Source organism: Canis lupus, chromosome X (genome assembly GCF_048164855.1).
Source record: "Canis lupus baileyi chromosome X, mCanLup2.hap1, whole genome shotgun sequence".
In the NCBI taxonomy this organism is placed as follows: domain Eukaryota; kingdom Metazoa; phylum Chordata; class Mammalia; order Carnivora; family Canidae; genus Canis; species Canis lupus.
This window is the reverse complement of record NC_132876.1, coordinates 12482269-12493948: the sequence shown is the minus strand read 5'-3', so window position 1 is coordinate 12493948 and position 11680 is coordinate 12482269.

Sequence of the window (11680 nt, the reverse complement as noted above, 5' to 3'; positions counted from 1 at the left end):
TCAGAAGTGTTCTGTAGTTTTTAGGGTATAGATCCTTTACCTCTCTTGTTAGATTTATTCCTAGGTATCTTATGGTTTTGGGTGAAATTGTAAATAGTATTGACTCCTTAATTTCTCTTTCTTCAGTCTCTTTGTTAGTGTATAGAAATGCATCTCTCAAAAAACTGGAAAAAAACTCAAATACAAAAGCTAACCTCGCAGCTAAAGGAACCAGAGAAAGAACAGCAAATAAAACTTACACCAAGCAGAAGAGAGATAATAAAGATTCGAGCAGAACTCAATGAGATACAGACCAGAAGAACTCTAGAACAGATAAACAATACCAGGAGTTTGTTCTTTGAAATAATTAATAAGATAGATTTACCATTAGCCAGCCTTATTAAAAAACAAAGAGAAAAGACTCAAATTAATAAAATCATGAATGAAAGAGGTGAAATCACAACTAATACCAAGGAAATACAAATGATTTTAAAAACGTATTATGAGCAGCTATGAACCAATAAATTAGGCAATCTAGAAGAAATGGACGCATTTCTGGAAAACCACAAACTACCAAAACTGTAACAGGAAGAAATAGGAAACCTGAACTTGCCTATAACAAGGGAGGAAACTGAAGCAGTCATCAAAAACCTCCCAAGACACAAAAGTCCAGGGCCAGATGGCTTCCCAGGGAAATTCTATCAAACATTTAAAGAAGACATAAAAAAATAAAGAAGAAATAATACCTATTCTACTAAAGTTATTCCGAAAGATAGATATTCCAAATTCATTTTATGAGGCCAGCATCACCCTAATTCCAAAACCAGACAAAGACCTCACCTAAAAGGAGAATTATAGACCAATATCCCTGATGAACACAGATGCAAAAATTCTCAGCAAGATACTAGCCAATAGGATCCAACAGTACATTAAGAAGATTATTCACCATGACCAAGTGGGATTTATCCTGGGTATGCAAGGTTCGTTCAACACTCATAAAACAATCAGCATGATCACATCAACAAGAGAAAAAACAAGAACCATATGATCCTCTCAATAGATGCAGAGAAAGCATTTGACAAAATACAGCATCCGTTCCTGATCAAAACTCTTCAGAGTGTAGGACTAGAGGGACCATTCCTCAGCATCTTAAAAGCCATCTACGAAAAGCCCACAGCAAATATCATTCTCAATGGGGAAACACTGGGAGCCTTTCCCCTAAGATCAGGAACAAGACAGGGATGTCCACTCTCACCACTGCTACTCAACATAGTACTGGAAGTCCTAGCCTCAGCAATCAGGCAACAAAAATAAATAAAAGGCATTCAAATTGGCAAAGAAGAAGTCAAACTCTCCCTCTTCACAGATGACATGATACTGTACATAGAAACCCCAAAGGACTCCACCCCAAAATTGCCAGAATTCATGCAGCAATTCGGCAGTGTGGCAGGATACAAAAATCAATGCCCAGAAATCCGTGGCATTTCTATATACTCCGTGTAAGTTTTAGAATTAGTTTGTCCATTTATGTTTTTAGAAACACCACTGACATTTTTACTCAGATTGCATTGAGTATAGAAAAATTGGAGAATTGAAATCGTAACAATGATGAATCTTCCATCCATGCACATGGTACATGTCTAAATTTAAGTATACTTTCTCTTCACAATATTTTGTAGTTTTCTCTACACAGTTCTTCCTTATATTTTGTGAAATTTGTTCTTACATATTTCATATTTTTATGCTATTGTTAGTGGTATTGGCTTTTTAAAAATATTTTATTTTTTTATTCATGAGAGGTGAGAGAGAGGCAGAGACATAGGTAGAGGGAGAAGGAGACTCCCTGCAGGGAGCCCAATGTGGACTGCATCCCTGAACCCTGGGATCAGGCCCTGAGCCAAAGGCAGATGCTAAACCACTGAGCCACCCAGGTATCCTGAGTGGCATTGTCTTTTTCTTTTGATTTCTAATTTTCACTGTTCGCATATAGAAATACCATTGATTTTTTTCTTTCATGAAGACAAAGCATTTTCTTTCTTTTTTTAAAAAAATAATTCAATTAGCTAACATATAGTTTCAAAGGTAGAGTTTAGTTATTCATCAGTTGCCTATAACACCCAGTACTCTTTACATCATGTGCGCTCCTTAATGCTTGTCACCCAGTTACCCCATCCCTCCACCCACTTCCCCTCCAGCAACTCTCATTATGTTTCCTATAGTTCAGAATCTTTCATTGTTTGTCTCCCTCTCTGATTTCTTCCCAGTTTTCACTCCCTTTGTCTATGTTCCTTTGTGCTGTTTCTTATATTCCACATAAACCATATGATAATTGTCTTTCTCTGACTTGTTTCACTCCCCTATCCTATAAAAGGCATCCATAAAAAACCTAGAAGTAGCATGATAAATGACAAAATGTTTTCCCCCTAAAATAAAGAAAAGGCAAAGGTATGTGCTCACTACTTCTCTTCAGCATTGTATTAGAGGTTCTAGCCAATGTAATAAGGGGAAATGAGAGATAAAAGTCATCCAGAATAGACAGGAAGTAGTAACAGACAACAGTTTTTATCTAAGCAGTAAATATCATTGATTTTTGTATATCGATTCTATATTCCACAACCTTTCTAAACTCACTTATTAGCTCTAGAAGCTTTTTTTGTAGATTTTAAAATATTTTCTGGGAAAATTGATATTGATTCCTAATTTAATTTCACAGTGATCAGACAACATGCCTTGTATGATTTGAATCATTTTATATTTATTCAGACTCATTTTATGACCTTATATATGGTTCTATCTTGGTAAGTGATTTGTGTGGACTTGAAAAAACTGTGTTCTGCTGTTTTGGGCTGAGTGTTACATGAAAGTCAAATAAATCTGGTAGCTTGATATTATTGTTTTGGCTGATATATTTTATTGATTTTCTGTTTCTTTTATCAATTGTTATAAGAAGGGTATTGAAATATCTGATGATAATTATGAATTTGTCTGTTTCTCCTTGCAGATTTATTTATTTCTTACATTGTGGATTTTGAAGCTCTATTATTTTGGTTGCCTAAATATTTAAATCCTCATGTTCCATTAGCAAATTGTGCCTTGGAATATTGGAACTTTATAAACTGGAAAGTTTGTAATTTCCCTCATTTTGCCTGGTGATATTCTTGCCTCTGAAATCTATATCTGATATTAATGTAGGTATTCCAGCTTTCTTTTGTTTAGTGTTTCCTCTCTGCATAAATTCAAATAGTTATCATTTCAATGTCTTTAAGGCTGCTGGTAGTTTTAGTTTGCTACAGTAGCCCTAACAAAGTATACAAACTGGGTGGCATAACAGAAATTTATTGTCTCACAATTCTGAAGGCTGTGATTCTAATATCAAGGTGTTAGCAGAGTTGGATCCTTTAGAACTCTAAGAAAGAAATTTTTCCATGCCTCTCAACCAGATTCTGATGATTTTCTGGCGATCTTTGACATTCTTTGGCTCATGAAAGCATCATTTCTATCTCCTCCTTCATCTTCACATGGTTTTCTCCCTGTGCGTATAACTCTGTGCCCAAATTTCTCCTTTATATAAAGATACCAGTCATATTGGATTAAGACTCACCGTCGTGATTTCATCTTAGCAAATTGTATCTGTAGTGACCCTATTTCCAAGTAAGATCACATACTGAGGTAATGGTGGTTAGGACTTCAACTTTTTTTGATATTTTTAAATTATTTTTGTATATATATATGTATATATATGTGTATATGTGTGTGTGTATATATATATATATATATATATATATATATATATATTTATTTATTTATTGGAGTTTGATTTGCCAACATATAGTATAACACCCAGTGCTCATCCCATCAAGTGCCCCCCTCAGTGCCTGTCGTTCAGTCACCCCCTCCCCCTCCCCTTCCACTACCCCTTGTTCATTTCCCAGAGTTAGGAGTCTCTCATATTTTGTCACCCTCTCTGATTTTTCTCATTCATTTTCCTTCCTTTCCCCTGGGGAAAGGACTTCAACTTATAAATTATGGGGGAACACAATTCAACCTATATCATTTTTCCCCTTCTGCAGTGTCTAATATGCTCTGTATACCATCCAGTGTATTTTTTTATTTCAATACTAGAAGTTTAACTTGGGTATGTTTCATATGCCTGCTTAACATGTTCAATCTTTTCTCTTGTTTTTTGAACATGTAGAATAGAGTTATAATGACTATTTTAGTGTTCTTGTCTACTTATTTGACCATATGTGCCGTTTTCTGATCTGTTTCTGTTAAAAGGATTTTCTGTTCATTATTGCTCCTATTTTTCTGCTTTCATGCATTTTTGGTGATTTTTTAATTGGCACCAAATAATGTTGGATTTTTTTTGTGTGTGTATTTTCTCCCAAAATTATTCTCAAACTTAAATCCGAATGCTTTTAATTCATTTGGAAGCAGGTTGATTTTCTTGAGGCTTCATTTTAAGCTTCATTAGATAGGACCAGACTAGGTATTAATATAGTGCTAATATTTGTCCACTGCAGAGGCCCTCTGAGGACCCTACCTGAAGCCATGTGAGACACAAGGTTTTCCATTCTGACCTCTGGGAATATGAAATACTTCCTGTCCTGGTTGAGTTCCAAGAATTGTTCCTTCTTTTCTCATGTGATTCTTTCCCCCAGCCTCAGGTAGTTGCCTCACATTTATGGGCTGATGAGTGCTCAGCTAAGGAGTTGAGGGGACCCTCTACAGATTTCTTTGCAGGTTTTTTCTCTCGTTTTCTGACCTGAGAACTCTATCTGCATTTCCCTCCTTAGAATCCCAGCTCTGTCTTCTTAGCTTAGGGAGGCCACTGGGTTCCACCTGAGTTCTCCCTCTTTGTGATGCAGCCTAAATTCTCCTTCCAGGCAATAAATTGGGACAATAATACAGCTTCACTTTGCTTGTTTTGTGTCTTGCTGTACCTCATCTCCAATATGTGAAAGCCATTGTTTCGTATATAGCCTAGTGTTTTTAGTTGTTTCTGTTAGGAGGATAACTCCATTCTCTGTTACTCCATTTCAACTATATGTTTCCTAAGAGATTATTTTATTACTTAACTTTTTATTATGAAAATGGTATTTTCTCATAAAATATTCTAGCAAAGCAAACATGTGTATAGGAAAATTAGCATTCCCACCATTCCCCCCACCCCGTATTCTCCCAAAACTCAACTGCATTCATGCTCTTCAGAGAAAACAGTTTGTAGTTGGTATGTTCACTTGCAGATAATTTTATATTCATTAAAATATATACACATGCATACATCATATATATGTATAACTATATACATATATGCAAACATTATGTATACAAAAATGTTTTGACAAAAATGAGATATTAGGTATTATTTTATAAATTGGAGTTTTTGCTCTGTAACTGTGGTTTTTCTTTTTGGAATATGCCATACAGACCCATCTAATCATTTTAATTGTCTGCATAGAACTCTATAGTAAGGATGCACCATTTTTAAAATCTAGTTATTTTTTAATGATGTGCATAAGGATTTTTACCTAATTTTCACCATTACAAATATTACAGTGAGCATTTTTTGAACCATATGTCTTTGTATATGTGTTATCTTTTCTGTAGAAAAGACTCCTAAAAAAAGTAATGTGCTTTTTAGGGTTTGATAGGATTTGCCAAAATATCCTACAAAGTAGTTGTACTCTGTACATTCCTAACCAACAGTGTAGGAGCACTTCCTTTATTTATTTATTTATTTATTTATTTATTTATTTATTTATTTTTTATTGGTGTTCAATTTACTAACATACAGAATAACACCCAGTGCCCGTCAGCCATTCACTCCCACCCCCCGCCCTCCTCCCCTTCTACCACCCCTAGTTCGCTTCCCAGAGTTAGCAGTCTTTACGTTCTGTCTCCCTTTCTCATATTTCCCACACATTTCTTCTCCCTTCCCTTATTTTCCCTTTCACTATTATTTATATTCCCCAAATGAATGAGAGCATATAATGTTTGTCCTTCTCCGACTGACTTACTTCACTCAGCATAATACCCTCCAGTTCCATCCACGTTGAAGCAAATGGTGGGTATTTGTCATTTCTAATAGCTGAGTAATATTCCATTGTATACATAAACCACATCTTCTTTATCCATTCATCTTTCGTTGGACACCGAGGCTCCTTCCACAGTTTGGCCACCGCCAGATTTCAGGTTGTACTACAAAGCTGTGGTCATCAAGACAGTGTGGTAGGAGCACTTCCTATTCCCACTTTTTTTTGTCAATCTGATGGAAGAAATTTGTTCCTTTGATTTAATTTATATTTACTACATGAATAGTGACATTGAATGTCTATTCTTATCCATTTGTAGTTGTTAATTTATGAATTGACTCTTCCTATTCACTGTCTTTTTCAATTATTTTCTTTTTCTTTTTGATTTATATGAGAATTTTTATTTTTATTTTTCTGTAATATACATTGTGATTATTTTCTCTCAGGCTCTTGTTTATTATATTTTGACTTTGTATAAGGCACTATCTGCCTTATGAAAAATGTCTTCTGAAAAAGAATAGACCTCTTTCTTTTTTCTCTTTTGAAAACTCCCCCTCATCCATCAGCTGGAGGGCAAAGCACTAAAATCGTTAACTGGGCTTGAGAAAAAGAAAAGCAGGCTCTGACATTCAGGCACTAGGCCTGGGTAGTGTTTCAAGCTGGCCTGGCAGTCATAGCTACCCTTTGGCATTCTTGTATTGAACATAAACACTTCCATAGAACATCAACATCAAACCAGGTCCCTCTGTGGCGATGATAGATGAAGACAAAAAGAAAAAAAAAAGACCACTCCAAAGTCATGATTGAACATAGAAAAATGGTGAACACTGTGCAAGTCACAGAAAAATGACCACACATTACCCTATGCTGGCTGATAGCAGTGACTGCTGTTTATTTACCAATTACAGCTTTACCTTTGCTTTAGACTGGCTTCCCAATAGATAAGATTTATTAAGATACCTAGTCATCCTATTACCCCTACTTCCTGACAGCATCCAATTCAGACCAAAACACTGCTTTCTGAAAACTTCCTCCGAATCACCTTATATAAGCCCAAATCCTATAACAAGCACTTTCTGTTATCTTCTTATTGGGATGCACTACAGTTCCCTGTCATGTGTGCTCTCTCACTGCAATGAGTAATAAACCCAACTTGTGCCACTGTGGTGTGTTCCTGTTGGTCTTTGGCTAAAGGGCTCTGAGAGAATAATTATGAAAATATTGTGGCTCATAGTCAAACTGCTTTTCTTTTTAATAGAAAAGGCAGTTTTCCAGTCATAAAATAATTTAAACATTCAGAGATAATATGTACACGAGGGTAAAATATTAAGTATCAGGGAGTACTATGGTTGAAAAAGCAGTGTACTATGGTTGCAAAACCACTGTGGTTTTGATGTGAGAAGATCTGAATTTGCAACATACTAGCAGGATGGTTTGGGGGAAATTTGCTAATCTCTCTAAGCTTTGATTTCCTCATCTGCAAATGGAGATAATAAGTCTTACTTTACAAGGCTGTTGTGAGGATCAAATGATATAAAGTACATGGAGGCTTTTGTAAGCTATGTCCTGTAAATATGAAAGACTTAAGCAAATTTAATGTTAGAGCTGGAAGGGAACCGATTGCATACACATCCCCTTTCAGCACTTCATTTTATTCATGGGAAACAAAAAACACGGAGAATTGGCTTGCCTTAGATCATAAAGCAACTTTGGGGGTTAATTTGAGATTAGACTCCAGGTCTTATGACTTTGAGACTATCATCCTTCCTATTGCATGACATCTATTTTTTTTCTTTTTTCTTCTTTATTTGCTTCTCTATTACAAAAATTGATTTATCTAATGATTTTTTGAGATGACACTGTCTTTGATATTAACTCCCCTGAATCCCCCAAACAATTTGCAGCATTAAAGGCTTCAGGGTATTTATGAGATTATGTTTAAGCCACAAACGTGTATTTAAAAAATAATTGCCAATCTTTTCACATCTGAATGATTCTTTTGGAATTACCCCCCACCTTTTTTTTTTTTTTTTTAATGCATTGACTCTTTGTCTAACCAAGATTTAAGGTCTTATTTGATGGTGGTTTCACTTGGTTATAATTGGGTGCTGTACAATTGTGTTTGCTCTGCTTTGCAATGGAGGGTTTAAAAAAGAAAAAAAATAATCTTGGAACCTGGGGAAAGTATTCTTTTCACTGATTACGAATTGCTATCTATTTGCCGGTCAACTCTTTGTTCTGGTTACTTATTCTTTCTAACATGCTTGACTGCACAAATCACAAAACAGAGGGATAAAAAGATCTTTCAGAATCGGTATTTGCTATGTTGCAAGCTCAGTAACCATATGGAACACAAAAGCCCAGGGCCTTAAGTGTGAACCAGCATTTTGTTGTTTTGCTTCCCCCCTTAGCATTTTGAGTATGTGTCTTTTTAATTGCTGCTGAAATAGAGTATTATAGAAAGAGATTGTGGGGTGTGTGTGTGTGTGTGTGTGTGTGTGTGAAGTACATTGGGAAGGGGTACTAAAATCATTGTAAGAAGCAACATTTTATGCAGCAGGCAAAGATGATAATCTAGACATTGCAAATAACTGGGAACTTTTTGTGAACCTTTTAGACATTGCCCGGGAATTGATTACACAAACATTTTTATTACTCGGCTTCTATCATATTAGATTAAATGCTTACTACATAGCCTAACCCCAAAGGATTTAGATTATGTGCACTTTCAAAGCAGATGAAAAATGAGACAAATGATCAAACGAGTCTTTTTATTCCCTCCCTCACTTATTTTTCACACATTTTGGAGACCTATTTTGTGACAGTCACCATTGTCAACCTGAGAATGCAGAGTGAAGAAGACATAGGTTTGCCCTTATGGAGCTATATAGCGAAGCTTCTTAAAAAAAAAAGATGGGGCACCTGGGTGACTTAACCACCAGCTTAACCAACTGAGCCACCCAGGCGCCCCAATAACAAAGTTTCTTAATGTAGCAAGAATCAGAAGACATTTGGCTAGGAGACTAAGTGCTATCTTTTGGTACTGAGAGTTTTATAGCTTCCCTCAACTTTGTAGGTGAGGTATCAAGCTCCCCCCTCAGTTGTGTACCTCTTTGCCACACCATGAGTCCTCATGGAATGCAAGCCAACTTAAATGTTAATGTAGATGGATTTTTATTTTACTTTTTTATTTTTTAATTTTTTATTTAAATTCAATTTGCCAACATGCAGTATAACACCCAGTGTTCATCCCATCAAGTGCTCTCCTTAGTGCCTGTCACTCAGTCACCCCATCCCCCCACCCACCTCTCCTTCTGCAACCCTTTCTTTTCCAGAGTTAGGAGTCTCTCATGGTTTGTGTTACTCTCTAATTTTTCCCCACTCAGTTTCCCTCTTTTCCCTTGTAACCCCTTTCACTGTTTCTTATGTTCCACATATGAGTGAAACCATATATGATTGTCCTTCTCAGTTGACTTATTTCACTCAGCGTAATACCCTCCAGTTCCATCCATGTCGAAGCAAATGGTGGGTATTTGTCATTTCTAATGGCTGAGGAATATTCCATTGTATACATAGACCACATCTTCTTTATCCATTCATCTGTTGAAGGACACCAAGGCTCCTTCCACAGTTTGGCTATTATGGACATTGCTGCTATAAACATTGGGGTGCAGGTGTCTGGTGTTTCACTATATCAGTATGTAGATGCATTTTTAGAAAAACACATCTGCTTTTTAGGTTCATATATGACATCCCTGAATCAAATATAAATGATAGATTTATCTGGCCACTGATGGGAACATAGACATAGGTAACAGAGAAGTTTAAAGAAGTTCCATAACTAGGGGCAGCCCGAGTGGCTCAGCGGTTTGGAGCCGCCTTCCACCCAGGGCGTGATCCTGGAGACCCGAGATCGAGTCCCACATCGGGCTCCCTGCATGGAGCCTACTTCTCCCTCTGCCTGTGTCTCTGCCTCTCTCTCTCTCTCTGTGTCTCTCATGAATAAATAAATAAAATCTTAAAAAAAGAAGTTCTTAACTAATACAATATTTGTTTCCTCACAAATCTGGCAATATATATTGCCAAAAATACCAGAAAATGTAGGATCTCGTAAGAGGAAAAACTTCACAAAACTAAATAAGTTTAATGACAAGGAAATTGAACTTCAAGTGGTTAAATGATGTCTTCGGGATCACCAGTTACTAAGTACTAGAATTGCAAACAGCAGCTCATTCAATCTTCCCAATAACCCTTTAATTTAGTTACTATTGTTATTCATCTTTTACAACTAAGGAAACCGAGGTCCAGAAGAGGTAAGTTACTTGCCCAGGGCCACCTGGCTAATAAGTGTCAGAGCCAGAATTTGACCCTGTAGTTTTGACTTGAGAGCCTATGCTTTTAACCCCACACTGTTCTCCCTCTCAAGGAATCGCCTTAGTCACAGTTTCCTGAGTTTTCTTCCCTCAACCTTTCCCCATTTCTGTCCACTTTTTTCATTAGACTGTGGCACTAAGTATACATATGTACAAATACACACATACATACACAACAGGACACATTTTAAATATGGGAATGTAGGTCTCTATGTCTCTGTCCCTATTGCTGTCTGCTTTGCTTTGCATTGTGTCTGCAGAATTACAATTGATAAATGACTCAGCTCAGAGAGCAAAGAGACTGATTCTGTTTTATCATCAGCCAGGGAAGAGAAGCTTCCTTTAGGCATTCTAAGCATAAGGCAAGATGAACAGGGTGCTAATTAGCTCTAGCCCTATCAGCCTGCTGTCCTTTGTTGGGGGCCAAGAAGGAAAGAGGTTAGATTGTGCATAACAATATGGTCCACTGGCCTGATTACCAGGCTCCAAGAGGGCTTTTGCAGCATGAGCATATGGACATTTTGCAATATTTACAGGGGAAAATGTACGCTGATTGGGATAGAGGTTACAAATGGTTTCATGTAGGAAGCCTCTTTTGTTTTTTTTCCATAGGTATGCTCACCATCCTCTTAGATTTAATTATTTTTAATTCAAAGAAAATACTTTATTCAATTATAACCCAAACTATAGTTTTTCTAGAGGAAAGTATTTAAAAATACCACTAGAAAAATAATTTAATGGAAAGAACATTGGTCTTAGAGTCAGAAATCATGGGCTGGGTCCTATTTCTGCCCTGTGCATTAATTACCCCTTCTTTATACTTGGAGAACATCAACCCATCAGACACCCTGATTTCACTTTAAATTAAAGTGAATTTCACTTTAAAGTAATGTTCTCAAAACTCAAATTAGGTCTCAACACTGCCTGGAATTTCAACTGTTTCTCTATAGTAAGCTCATTTTTTTACCCTTTGAGACCTCATTTTAATACTTTCTCTCTTCATAAACTTTATATACCATCCCCATTCTAATATTCCCGGTTCTATATCTCACTGAGAAACTAAAAGCCATAGAGAAGAGCCTGCTCCAACTTTTTACAGAAAAATCTCTACACTTCACATTTGCATACCTTCTCTCTTTTCTTACAACCAAGAATGCATCCCTATTCTTATCAAACAGCAATCCCTCCACAATTGCACTGAATCCCATTCTCTTTTACCTGACCATGTGTTTTGTTCTTTCACTTACACCTTCTTTCTCCTGCAACATCACTTTATCTTTCTCTATTGGATTA